This window comes from Bombus affinis, chromosome 12 (assembly GCF_024516045.1).
Source record: "Bombus affinis isolate iyBomAffi1 chromosome 12, iyBomAffi1.2, whole genome shotgun sequence".
In the NCBI taxonomy this organism is placed as follows: domain Eukaryota; kingdom Metazoa; phylum Arthropoda; class Insecta; order Hymenoptera; family Apidae; genus Bombus; species Bombus affinis.
In genome coordinates, this window is record NC_066355.1 from 2,468,434 (window position 1) to 2,481,679 (window position 13,246).

Genomic DNA, 13,246 nt, shown 5'->3' on the forward strand with positions numbered 1-13,246 from the left:
GGCGGAGCGATGCGCAGCTACAACGTATATTCTTCGTTTTGTGGCACGCACCACCCACGGAGCAATCAATTTCCCTCGTGCCACGATTGTAAATGCTTTTTTTTTACCACTGCGTGCATCCCATGCTATTCACCGAGACAACTTTTACGTCTTTATTAAGGCGGTGTTCATGGATTCGATACGTAACTCGACTGTCTGGCTAATCTGCTTAATGGCTTTCGTGCACAGCGATATTGCGTCGTCGAACTGTGACTACTCACGCAATCTAAGTATGCGCACCCTCGTAGAGTGTGCTTATTGCGGGAGGCAGACGAAAGAAATTCGAAGATTCGCAATAAAACCAAGTGGCGCTATTAACCCTAACATATAGTGTTTGAATTTTCATATACCAATCTCACTCTTGTCTCGACAAATAAAAAAACGTTTAATGTATTGAAAAAGACATTGGCGTAGTATCGAGATAAATAAGTATGCATATCTTAATTTTCGAATTGACTACTTAATTTTCGAATCTAAAAGAACTATCTCTTCTCCTTCGAACTGTTTAATACCTCGATATGGTCAATGTTACGCATATGGAATATTTTTCTATGATAGACGGTTAACGAAGTAATGAACGTATTTGGTTTCGATATATTTGGAACGTATTTTAGTGCGTTACGTCTTTTTATAATTCTTATATTTCTATTATCTATTAATAACTGATAGAAAGGATAATAACGATAGAGAAACACGATTATCAAAAGTAACCCAGAGGATGTGACAGATAAAAATTTGTTAAATAATGCAGAAAATAAGGAGCTTGAGATATTTCTAATTACGAAGACATTAGAAATACGCTATCATCAATCATTAGAATCACCAAATATCTAAAATTTTATAAAAAGTCACAAAATATCATTTGAAAGTTATAACACAATAAACTTTGCAGCTTTATTGCACTCGAAAACTAATCCACCTACTACTATATATATACTACAGACTCGAACTCTTACCCCCGAACTTTCTACCACCAGCTACCACCACCCTGTTCTAATCATCCATCTGTTTACCTTTCTCCCATTCCACCAGCTCTGGAAGCAATTACAGATAAAAATCAAAGGGTACGATCTCGAGTTTCCCTGAACAGTTTCGTACTCATCCATATTCATGAAGCACACTGGTTTTATCTCAATTTAAGCCAGCAGCTCGGCGTAACAAATCAATTTCCTCCATGGAATATACTCCACCAGTGTATCGAACTGTTACGTTCGTGCACGTAGTCTCTTTTTATTTTAGCTATCCGCTTCGTTCCGCGTCGAAGCAGGAAGGATCGCGAAGCCCACGCTTATGTCCTCTTTGTCAGCGACGACGTCGCAATTATTTCGCTGCCACCGTAGATGGTAACGCTAGCAATAGTGGACATGGTTTGAGTTAAAAGACGCTCGAGGGAGATTCCCCTCGCGTGTCTGCATCGTATATCTTATTTTCTTACTATAAATACGTACAGTGGCTACAAAAAGTATTTATACACTATTGCGTTTATTATTATATTAATATAAATAATTAGATAATAATAATTAATATACGGGGTGTCTCAGCAATGGAGGTATAATTGGCAATAAGTTGATCCTATGAGAAAAAATAAGTCGAAATTACGGATTAAATTATTTTATATGACGTTTCATTTTCCAGAAAGTTATGTTTGAAAAATTATCAAGTAGGTATATTTGAATACAAGCTAACTCAGAATTGAACAGATTGGACGAATAATCGATAGGAGGTTGTTCTATATGTGAAAATACGTCGAAAATGAAGGATAAAATTTTTCCAAAATAGATTATATGGCGTGTATTAGGCCAATTCTTAATTGAACACGTCTAAACTCTATTTTCTCGAAAATGAAGCTTTATATGAAAAAATTTTATTCCATAACTTTTATTTATTTTCGCGTATAGAATAACCTCCTGTTGATTGTTTATTCATATCCAGTTGATAATAGCCAAGTTCAAGTATATTTGACAAATTTTCAAATTTGATTTTTATATAATGTATTAATAATCATAACTAAGCCTCGGACGGAAAAATTTTATCCTATAGTTTCCTCTCCTTTTTTCATAAGAAATCACCTTATGCCCGCTTGTATTAGATCCAATATATTTACAATAAATTTCGTATCATTTAGTAGTACTTTCATATGATTACAAAATATCGATACTATGGAAATGAAATGTAGAACTCAATAGGAAGACGCTTCAAAATGAGAGTGTGTATAATACAAGTATCTTTTGTATAACTACAGTTACTCTTTTCTACCTGCTACCCAGTACTTGCTTCTACGAAAGTTTCCTTCGGTTTTTCCGTCCAGACTTGGGCAGAGCGGAGGTTAAATCCAACTGGAGGATTTCTTCCTTCCACGTTGCAAATGAAATTATTGAGTCCGGATACCAGTCTTAGAAAATAAGAAAACATGACATGGGTTTACGGATAGAGGAAGATATAAATCGATTTACTGCATATAGGAGGGTGCTATTTTGTTGTTGGGAATTATCTTGCGATTGGGAGGAAGAAGAACGAAGGAAATTTGGATTTAGCGGATGTATTTTTATTTTAGTGTTTGACTGTGATGTTAAGGTTTTTGGATATGAATTGCAATTCCAAATATTGATTTTTATATATTTAATAACTTAAGAACTTTTTAAATAATATTAGAAACATGGATAATATTATATATTTTATATAAATCTTATATTTTATATATTTTATATAAATCATATTAACAATATTATCCAGTAATTGCTTAAAGATTAGAGCAACATATGAACAAGTAGAGAGGAATGAGAAAAAATATGTTTTAGAGATAGGGCTTTTTTGAAGGTATAAAATTTTAGGGAGATGATTGTTCCATTTCGACGAACATATTAAAAATTTATGATCGCTGCTACTTTGTATGCATGAGAGAGATTTTATTAAAATCCTTTTCGTCAAACGTTCCATTAAACCTTCCATAGGCTAGGAGAATAAATTTTGCTTAAAATGAATTTTGCTTATGCTTACATACCTACTGGCCTTCGTAGGAACAAAGAGTCAACATCATACATTCTTAATTCAACACGTCAACTTCGAATTCATAAATATTTTGCCTAAAATCTCACAATATTATAATTAAATTCCATATCCCTAATAGCATCGAGAATGCCAATTTTCTTCTATCTAGGCCGAATAACCATAAGCGAAAGAAGGTTGCATTAAATCTTTAAACATAATACTAATTGACGTTTGAAGAAAGAATAAAATACGGAGAATAAAATATTCCACGCAATGAATGGTACGCTTAATCGTTGTTTATCGATCCAATAAAATACACATGGGTCGTAGATATACGATGAGAATGGAGCAAGGTCTACGCGTGAACTTCGATCTCTGCCAGGTGCAGCGTTCCATCCACGGACATTATGGGGGCGTTGGATATTCAACCGAGTTCTTGTAATGCTCCCTTCTTATGCGGGCGTATTCACGTCAAGTAATTCATACAAATTGATAAACTCTCGGGATACACGTGACCTCCTAGTCAGGCTTAATGCAAGATTTAGAAAACAGCCTGACTTCGTTTTTTCGTCGTGTAGTATAATCCTTTAGAATTATCAAACGATTCCATCTTACTGCTTCTAGGAGATTTTATTCCTTTTCTTCCGCTTAGGTTTTTGTATTGAGATTTTGTATTGATCTTTGTAACATCGAGCTTTTTCGAAAAGTTAGGATTTGTTCATAGATTAATAGTATTTGGGACGGAATGGATTAAAATACGATTTAAAATTATACGTGATTTTAGTTTCTGGATCGAAGAAAAAGTAAACTTTGTATGTGCCAATGTTTCTCGAGTAATTGAACTTATTTTAAGCTTAAATTAATAGTAACATGGTTTCAAATTCAAAATTTTGATTTCTTTTATTCATTGTTTTCGATTGTACTCTACAGAATAGTGATAAAAGACCTAGTATCTTAGAAAATTATTTGAAATGTAGATACACTCCGGTTTATAAGTAATAGGGCACTTAATTTGTTCAGCATATTTTCAATGAGCTTAGGAGGCTGAAGACCGATAAACAAATAATTTCTGAAAATTCTTAAATCTTTATTTTGAGTAAATCTAAACTTTTGATTAATTAATCGTTTCTTTCAATCAATTATCGCATCTTGTACGAAATCGTGTCGCATTGGTGTTTCCTGATGTTTATGAACGGGAATGTATATAAAAATACCTCCCGCGGTAGACCGAGTTCGAAAACTCATCAAACAATTTCTGGTCGCTGTACGCGAACCATGAACTTTCGAAATCTTGGCTTTTCGAAGTTAATCCATTTAGCCGGGAGGCAGGGCTTCATCGCTTCCATTGATTCCATCGAAACGATACGATTTCCCGGCGTAAAAGAGCACCACAGCCCCGGCATTATCCTCGAAAATTGCATCGTCCTCCGCAGGCCTGCCAACGGCAGGCGAGTAATTTCCAAGACGTTTCACTGACGGTTCTTCCTTTGTCGAGTCTCCGTGACCGTCGTGCCGCGCCGTGCAATTTTCCAGACAGATATGCAATAGGATTCCAAGCGTGAAACAAAATGGCATCGCCAGCCAGATACCTGAAGAAGAAAACCAGAAGAGAGAATATCAAGGGAAAATGTCATTAGAAAGAAAAGAACGGAGAAAGGAGAAGAATATCAGAGGCAAGTAATGTCCCTTTGGCCTAGCACGAAGTTCTGTTCGCATAATTAACTCCTCGGAAAAATCATTGTGCGCCATATGCCGCGTGTGAAGGGATAGGAGCGTAAACTGCGAAGCGGATAGACCAGTACGTGCCTCGTCTCCCAGCTTCGAGGTACATTAAACCCTTGCTTGCGCTATCACGCGGCAACAGCTGCTACGCGCAACTTGCTATCATTGCATCTCGTTGATCCGTAACCCTGGTGCGAGTTTCTCCCGTGAAATCCTCCCTCGATGCTCGCTATACCGCGACCACGTCGTAATAAGTGTAGAAAGGAAAATGTGGAGAATATGAGTAAGGCGGTGGTAAATCGATGGGGAAGAGATTTTTGCACGAAGATTTTGCCGCTAGAAAATTGCTGGAATTTGCCCAAGAAAAGCTGCGTAGGTAGTAGCACGCAAGATCGATGGTTTTTTCATGAAAAATAGTATTGATGGGTGGAAAAGCCTAGTAGTGGTAATGTTTCTGTGGAAGAGAAAGATTGACATTTTTTTGTGGCTTTACCGTATTTTGTTGTGTTTTTGGTTTTATTTTCTAAATGGAAGCAAGAGAAGATGTAGTGATTTGTGAAATATGCTGAAAGATGCAGACTGATGAATAGGCCTAGTCACCAGTAATTATCAACATTATTGGACAATAAATAGAAGAGAGGAATATGTGAATGATTGATTTTTAGTTTAAATTTTTATTTTTCTCTATTCTTGCGTTAAATTAATACCTCATGACAAATGTAATACGGAAAACAATGAAGAACAATGAAATAAATTAGATAATGATAATCGTTGTATTTCAAAATTCCTATACCATATTAAATAACTTCCATCTTTTCGGGAATAAAACAAATAAAACATTCAAGCACATAAAGTCAGCTCCATAAAACAAATTCACCAAATATGAAAGAACTGAAACAAAACGCAAGTCGATAATCTTTCATACCACGTATCACCTGGTCGATTAATTTTTCCATAAGAAACAACCATAACACCTCGAGCATCCATTGTCTGCCATTACTCGTATAGCAAACGAGCATCGTTCCACCGTGAGCACCGTTTCAATCTCGGTCTAAACAACAATGCCTGTTGTCCACCTGTTCCCTTGGCTCTCTAACGGCGTCAACGAGACGTCGAGAAAGAAGAAGTCTGTGGGCAAACAAAGCGTGCACGATCACTGGGTCTAAGAAACTCATAGACACCGTGTGGTGCGCTAAGGCACCCGGATGGAACGAAGCACCTAAATCACACCCAAGCAACGTCAGCGGCCGTAACAATGGCCGTCACGCGCATCCATCTTATTAACGGATGTTAATCATGTCTTCAGCAACGCGTCGTCCGAGGCATTACCTTCGCGACCACCACGGTCGCGCATTGTTCGTACGGGTTCAACCGAACGGAGCTGCAACCCACCCCCTTTTGGTTCCCCTTGTAATAAGATACTCGCCATCTTCGTATGTAAATGCTGGCCATTCATTACGTTCCAGGCTGAATGATTGGGCCCTTTGTGGGAATCTTTTCACGACAAAAGCCGTATCATCGCTTAGGGAGGCCGCGGACAACCAGCCCGGAATAATATTTGCGCGGCCTTACCGGATTCGAGGTCGTTTCAGGGGACGGGCTGCGGTTGGTCTCGCGATTTCGTTCACCTGGCTCCATGTTTCGCAAGATTCCATAACTTCCGGTGTTAGCATCGCGTTTGTTCTAGTTCGTGGAATTTAAGAAAGTGGGGCTTATGAAAAATTTTTTTATGGTTTTTGTTCCTGTTGGACTGTCTGATCGTGAGAGGATTTTTAGAGATTGTCAGGTGGTATTTGGTTCTGAGAATCAGAGTGCCTAAAATTGATAGACAGAGTCTTTGAAGATTCTAAGGTGTTGTTTGATTTTCAGAATGGTGAAGTCTCATTGTCACTAAATGTTCATAACTGAGAATTTTTCAGGGTACTCTGAATTGTTAAATATTACCAACTTTGACAAAGTTCTTGAAGTTTCTTCTGAGATAGTTACTACGTGACTCTGAAAATCATAGTGTCCGCTTATAAATTTCTTTTTATTGAGATCCTGGATTAGGTACGTACAGATGCTAGAAGCGAAACATCAAATTTTTGTTTCAAACAGCGAAATCGAATTGCCTTCTAAACTCTTCCGTAATAAACATCAAATAGACTTTCAGTCAAGTTGTCGTCAGATAAAAAGACAAGTTTTGCTTTTAGTAGAGTAATGATTGACGCGTAGACGAACATTAAAAAGAAGATAACAGCGATTTCGAAAATTCTGCTTTTAATGGTCGAGTCTCGGAAGAACAGGTGTGTGTATGGTGGCTTAGACGAGGCGATGGTTAGCCGAACTTTGACCCCATAACGCATAGAATGTTCTTGTGTAATACACTGTTGATCGTGTGCGTTGGCGCTCGAACAGGTTTGATGGGAAGCATTAAGCGCGAAGAGCTCGAAGGCGTCGATTAGCTACACCTCGTAAAAACGAATGCCAATTTCGCTAATCGATGATTCGATTAACTTTCGATAAAACGAGCGATGATCGTGAACTTTCGATCGGAAACTTCATACGAATATCTGATTGCTCAAGTCACGGTTACGATTCATTCCAGTGAGTTTAAATTCTACGATTTTATCGGTATCATCGTATCATACAATGTCGTTGATACATCGTTTGATGAAAGACAGAAAATTTTAAAAGGATTTTGTGGTTTTATTTAGACAATATTTTAGAGTGTCATGGATAGTTATGGAGAATGTTCCAATATAATATATTTCGGAAATGGAGTTATCTTGTGGCCATAAATAAATTGGAGAAAATAAAAAACGGTCTATGAAGATTTCGAAAATAATCCTGGAGTTATTTGGTTAAAGATATTCATGCTTAATCAATGAACAAATTTACGTGATTAAACATCATCGATGTTTTCTCATTACATAATACTTTTATCAGTATCGTCGACATGCAGCTCACTCATCTTTAATATGTAAGATTTCCAAATATATTTATATGCATATATACATTTATATACCTACTAAATACTAATGATAATAAAAATATTAATAAAATTATTGTTATATTACTATTAATATCCTCGTGTAATATTTGACATACTAATATCATAGTATACCGTATCATTATTAATATACCATAAAAATAGAAGATAAATATTTCAAACAAACAATGCAAAACACTACGGAAGAATAGTTTCCAGTAGATAAGGTTCAATTTCAAGTTTAAGTTACAATCATCAGGATTCAATGTTCCTGCTAACAAATATAAATTCTTTTTTTCATTTATTCACTTCAATATCTTACCGAACTCTGTTGTATCTCAAAGAGAGGTTCGATAAACCTTTTTGAACATTACTAAATACTGAAAAGGTTGTTGGAGAGAGTCGGGCCAATATAACCACAATCAGAGCCAAGATTTTCACACCGAGCCGGTCCACTTCGCGGTCAAGTGGACCTTTCAAGAGCATCTGGCCGTTGTTTCTCGTCCATCAAAGCAGCAAACGAGTTTAGACTCGCTTCGAGGAATTTGTTCGGGACACGCGAACGCGTTTTGTCTTCGGGGCGTCGTTGGCGCGGTCGGATCTTTCGGTGCCCCGATGCATACATGCGCATTCTTCGAGTCGTGCACCCACGTTCCTTCGTCCGAGAGATGCGAATACTTCTAGAGACGTTTTATGTTTTATGCGAGTTGTGCAGCTGCCCGTTACCGACACCCCCGCAACTCAATATTCAAATTAGCGGACGGGACTCCGGTCCCTCGCTCGCCCCTTCTTCTTTTCTGCCTCGCTGGCGTAATGAGAAAAAAGTCGTGAGCCCGCGAAATATTATCATAATGACGTCTGACCGTAGGTGGAAAGCGGAGAGATGCGACGCTTCCATGCGAAAATCCGGGGGAAGACGTATCAATTTCAATCTCCCTGAATCTCCTTTTTAATTTCTTTTTGGTTTGCATAGCGGTGCATTTCCTTTGCTTTATAAGGTAGGGTTGAAGTATAGTATATCGAGATCGAAATACTGGTGGATTTTTGGGAATTGTTAGAATCGATTAGGGTTAGAAACGGATTGTAAGCAGACATTTTTATGCGTTTATGCGAAATTTAAAATTAAAAATGTATATAATATAATCTGAAAGTAGAGACCTTAATTTTGAATATTTCATTTCTAAGTAACGTATGTTTTGTTAGAGATTAACACACATACGTGATTCTAAAAAAGGAAAAGGAAAAGGAAGAAAATATAGGGATGATAGTGTTCCTATTTTCAAAGCTCTACAACAAACAATAAATTCCATCTTCAAATCCAAGATGAAATCAGAAAAGAAGGCACTCAAAGAACTAAATACGCATCAAAAAATTCTTCGACCTTCTATAAGCTTCACAAGCACCATAAGCTTCTAAATCCAGTTCCGTCAAACTCTCCTACCTTCATCATCCATTAGAATGCACCTAACCTAAAACTCTGACATTTGCTTTCGTCGCGAGCACGCGACGTGTTCCGAGTGTTCCGATTAAATCCGATCTGGTTCGCGTTCTTAAAGAATCCACGCGACAGCAGCTGGGACGTGCGTTTCAGTAAATCCAAGACCCGTTAGAGTAGACCAAAGGGACGGTTCACGAGGCGTCAGCCAGAAGGGTGAAAGGGTGTTAGTTTCACTTGGGTGGTCTCGCGACTCCCGCAGGATTAATCGGCCATGTCTCGGGGAAGCAATATATAAATTGGGCCTGGCCCTTCCCTTCCACGGGTCGCGAGCCTCTCGCTGGATTATAAACGCCCGGGTCTTCGGTCCTTAACATCATTGTAGATGGATATCTTGGGCGTGCATCGGCGAACGATCGCTCCTGGTCTTCCGTCGACTTTGATCGAGCTGCCAGGGATCGTGAAAGAGGGTCCTCCCGCTGTTACTCCACCCTTCAACTGGAGGAGGACGCTTCTGGTTCCGTTTACGGGGAACGTTTTTTACGCATGGAATCCTTTCCTGCATTCTTCCACTAAAATTCCGACAGATTTTGAAGGGTCCACACGGTAAATTTATGTTCCAATTTACTAAATATATCCAGAATGGCCCTGGTATCGAGTGTCTTCCTGTTTCGAGCTCATGGAGAGGCTGGGAAGCTGGGAAACGAAGCTCTGGATTCCTTGCGAAAGGGTGTCTTGGAATGGTGTTTCGATGGAATTCACACTGGATCGTGGTTCAGTTATTTTCAGTTCTTTTTGATTATGCACAGTATCTTTTTACCCCCTATAATGGCTCGAGATTCTAAGATTATGTAGATATTATATACATACTCTACAATTTTTTAATCATATTTTTTTATTCGTCTCTGCGGTGCTGTATTTTATTATTATATAATAATAAATGCAATAATGTTATTGCACTGGTGTGCTAAATAATGTGTAGTATCGATACTTATTGACGCTTACTTCTCAAATGAAGGAGACAAAGTTTTAAAAATAATTCTGTTCCTACATGGAAATAAAATCCCACTTGTGAAGGGTTAATTATTCCATTATATGTTTAGCTTTATATAAACTAAATGTGTTTGTATATTAATATAACATTTTAGTGATAATTATCGGTGGACCTAGATTTTTTGTGTAACATAAATTGAATATTTTACTATATTTGTCAAGGAATTATTTGTCAATCATAATAATTATCTAATTAGGATAAAGTTATACAAATATATATAATAGGGAATTAATGTAAATTTAATGGAATAACAATATAATGATCCTTATGAAATTATTTATTAGCAAAAGAAATTAATTTGTTATTGTAATAACAATTTACTTATCCCATTGATAATTTAATTAAATTTTGTTGTTACCAGTATTTCATCGTAATTTCCTATGAAATATCCTGCATTTATGAATAAATGGGGTTATAAAAACATGAAGTAAATATTTTACTTACTTCGATACTTTACAGAATTATACCACAAGGAGTTCTTACCCATTTACTCCAAGGAATTATTCGATATGCTGCCATTATTTGAAGACAAATAAAACTTTGCATGTCTGGTAGCTTAAACAAGCCTTAATACCCATTAATTACCATTTTTCGTTCACTGAACCGCTAGCAGAATTTTAATCATGCCCCAATACCGAGCCTGCATATATTTCAAAACCAGCGTGTTTAATTTAATACCGAGGCCGCGCAATTTCGTGCGTGTTAGATGCTAAAGGGCCGCATCAGTCTCGATTTTATCAGCTACCGCCGTCAAGAGATAGCTCCTGGTCTTCCCTCGACTTTCATACATCCACTCGGGCTGCCACTTTCATGTTTGCATCGTCCCATTAAAATAGCGGAAGCCCAACAAATGGCAAGGAAAGGCAAAAAAAGATGAAAAAGTTAAGTTAACGACGATTTTAATTAGTTTTACTTTCTTTAATTTAATCGCATGCTTTATCAGAGGATTCCTGGCTCGAAGCGGAAACGTTAATTTTGAAGTAACGGTAATAGCAGTTTTATGTTTGCCAACAAATGTTTCATTCGATTGTTCGTTTGTTATCGAAGAACATAGATGGCTGATTATCGGTTACTGAGAGCTGATCAAACAGCCTAACGTGTCAAAATTTAGATCCTATACGTATAGAATGTACGGAATATTATGTCCTTTTCTATCGCCTCCAAAATTACTATTTTATTTAATTATTATCAACTATTTTTAGTATAGCACCATTAATAACGTATCCCAGGAGTCAAGTTTGCTCACAGGACTTCTCTTCGTATGCATTTATCTCATTACATTTCCTCTTTCGAAGCACTCTTTCTATCTCTTTTCTGAACTGTATTCGTATGTTTGCGATCGTATTGTTTCACTACGTACGATAGTATTTCTTTGTACTTTGGGATTATTTCTGATGATTTTGGACGTTGATTTTGAGGAGGAAGGTATTGAAAAAGTGAGATCAAAGAGAAACAAATTCATATTATACAACGTTTGATATTTCTTTCATTATATAATTATTGAGAACAAATTGACTTGAAAATTTGCAATGAGGTCAAAGGGGAACAAATTTACACGAATTCCATGTCTACATTATTACAAAATTTATTATACAAAATTTGCAGTAATGTCAAAGGGAAGAATTTACGTTATAGAAAATTCGACGTTTCTCCCATTATATACATATATATTCATTAAGAAGATAATTTATATATTCATTAAGAATACATTAATTCCAAAATTTTCCTATCAATTTGCAATGTAAAATGTATACTCCATAGCACAACAAACGCAACGATATATCAAGCTAAGCACCTAGTCTATAGGTATCTAAGCCTTCGACTCAACCAAAAATTACCCCGAAGCAAAACACAATATCCCCCATCATTCTTTAACCAAAGAACCCACGCATCTTCCCAATCTAATTAAAAAAGGGATCTATAAGGCATTGCAGCCAAATAGCACTCCCATTCATCAAACCAAACTACTTGGATGTATATGTATACAGTATGAGCTAAAAATATAAAACCATTTTATCAATTTTACTGTAGATATTTCATTAATAATTTTCTTTTCTTGCTATTATTACATTTCCAACGAAAGACCTTTCCAAGATAAGAATAATTCAAACTAACATTCTTTTAATTCTGCATAATACGAATCAGTGTTGGGTTCAAATCGTTTCGTTTAATACTAGAACTAGCCCTACCAGAATGTTAAATGTCCAATTTCTAATTTCTCATAAATCCTACATATTCGGAACAGTAAATTTTTGTAAATTTCAATTCAATAATATTTTCTAAAATACATGAAAGAAAGCACACATTGTATATTTTGTCACCTATCTTTCATTTAATATATAATATATATAAGATTCATATAATATATAATATTCATTCATATAATATTCATATAATATATATAAGATTTATGCTTGAACAATCGACTATTCTAACGTTAATCAGACTAATGTATCTTTACTGACAGCTATTCTATCAACCCTGCTACAATCTTTCAGTCATTTTCGTGCCAATTCTATCCTTCTAATGTTAAAAAGTATCTCCATATGGTCTGGACAAAATATAAAAAAATACTACTGGTATGCACGAGAAATCTCTCCTTTCCTATTTTAAACATCTACCTAAAATATTACAAATTCGTTCTGTTTGTTAAAATAAGAACAAGATTGAAGTGTAAAAATTCGAGAATCATAACTAGAATCCGTGGCTTCTATGTAGCACATAGTGATTCCAAATGTTTGGTCTATAGCGTACCTCATTCTTCAATTATAGTCAATAATTGGACACTTCTATAGAAGAACCAATCTTAGGTGGTTCGCTTCTCGTAGCGTGGTGTGTCGATGTCTATTCGAGTCGCACGCAATCTGCTCAAACCATAAAGTTGCACGGACCGGCTGCGGTACGACACGCCGCGGGACAGCGCCAAGAAGTGTACAATGCTGTGTACCCCGTGTCCGTGGAACACGACATGCCCATGCGGTGTCCAACAAATGACGGGACCGACGTGTGTGGTCCCACCTGCGTGGGTGTCGTTCGT